Source organism: Silene latifolia, chromosome X (genome assembly GCF_048544455.1).
Source record: "Silene latifolia isolate original U9 population chromosome X, ASM4854445v1, whole genome shotgun sequence".
Taxonomy (NCBI): Eukaryota; Viridiplantae; Streptophyta; class Magnoliopsida; order Caryophyllales; family Caryophyllaceae; genus Silene; species Silene latifolia.
The window spans coordinates 69,178,897-69,180,638 of NC_133537.1; positions in this window are offsets into that span (position 1 = coordinate 69,178,897).

Consider the following 1,742-nt stretch of genomic DNA (forward strand, 5'->3'; position numbering starts at 1 on the left):
TTTCAAATGAGTTTGATCAACACCTTAAAGACTGTGGAATCGTTCTACAGTTAACTCCACCTGGAACACCTCAATTAAATGGTGTGTCCGAACGGAGAAATCGAACCTTACTTGATATGGTTCGATCCATGATGAGTCACACGGTAGTGCCTGATTCATTATGGGGTTTTGCTCTTTGTTTGCTCTTATACTTAACCGAAGTCCGTCTAAAGCCGTCGACAAGACTCCATATGAAATGTGGAAGGGAACGGTCCCTAACTTGTCCTTTATTCGGGTTTGGGGCTGCGAGGCTTATGTCAAGTGGAGACACGAGGATAAGCTTGGCCCGCGATCGGTCAAGACATACTTTATAGGTTATCCAAAAGGAACATTTGGTCATTACTTCTATTCGCCTACCGAACATAGAGTTTTTGTTGCGGCTAGTGCGACGTTCTTAGAGAAAGAATTTCTCGAGAACAAAACGAGTAATAGAACCTTCGAGTCATCGGAGATTCGGAACCAACAACCGAGGAACGGATGGAGGAAGTTGTTCCTCCAACTGATGATATGGATAATATTCCTGAGGAACCTAGGAGGTCGGGTAGAGTCTCTCATCCTCCGGACAGATACATTGGTATGGTCGAGGACAATGACGTTTTACTCCTAGAGAGTAATGAACCCGTTACCTATAAAGGTGCTATGACCTGTTCCAACTCAAAGCTATGGCTCGAAGCCATGCAATCCGAGATGGACTCCATGTATGAGAATGACGTATGGGATCTAGTTGATTTACCTAATTAGGTAAAACCTCTACAGTGCAAATGGCTTTACAAAATAAAGCGTTCTGTAGACGCGCAACCAGATACCTATAAGGCACGACTAGTGGCAAAAGGTTTCACTTAAGTGAACGGATTGCATTATGATGAAATTTTTGCACCCGTAGTCATGCTACATTCCATTCGGATAATCTTAACGATTGCCGCTTTTCATGATTATGAAATTTGGCAAATGGATGTGAAAACCGCCTTCTTAAACGGTTATTTGGAGGAAGAGTTGTACATGGTGCAACCCAAAGGTTTCATAGATCCTGAACATCCTAAGAAAGTATGCAAGCTTAAGCGTTCCATTTATGGACTTAAGCAAGCTTCTCGGAGTTCGAATCATCGTTTCGACCAGGTGATAAAAGAGTATGGTTTCACTCGATCGGTCGAAGAACCATGCTTATATATCAAGTCGAGTGGGAGCAAGATTGTATTCTTGATATTGTATGTCGATGACATACTCTTGATTGGGAATGACATTCTTCTCCTATCTTCGGTTAAAGAATGGTTGAAGAACCATTTCCAGATGAAAGATCTGGGTGAGGCACAACGCATTTTGGGAATCCGTATCTACCGAGATAGATCACGACGGACGTTATCACTTAGTCAGGAGTCTTATTTGGATAAGATTCTTGAGAAGTTCAGCATGACCAACTCCAAGAAGGGGAACCTTCCAATGACGATCGGGATGCGATTGAGCAAGTCTCGGTCACCCACGGCACCTGAAGGGATTGAGCGCATGAGTCGTGTTCCTTATGCATCTGCAATAGGATCGATCATGTATGCCATGATATGCACACGTCCAGACGTGGCATATGAATTGAGTATGACGAGTCGGTACCAAAAGACTCCAGGTGAAACACACTGGATAGCTGTCAAAAACATCCTCAAGTACCTACGAAGGACTAAGGATTGGGTATTGACTTATGGAGGAGATCCTAA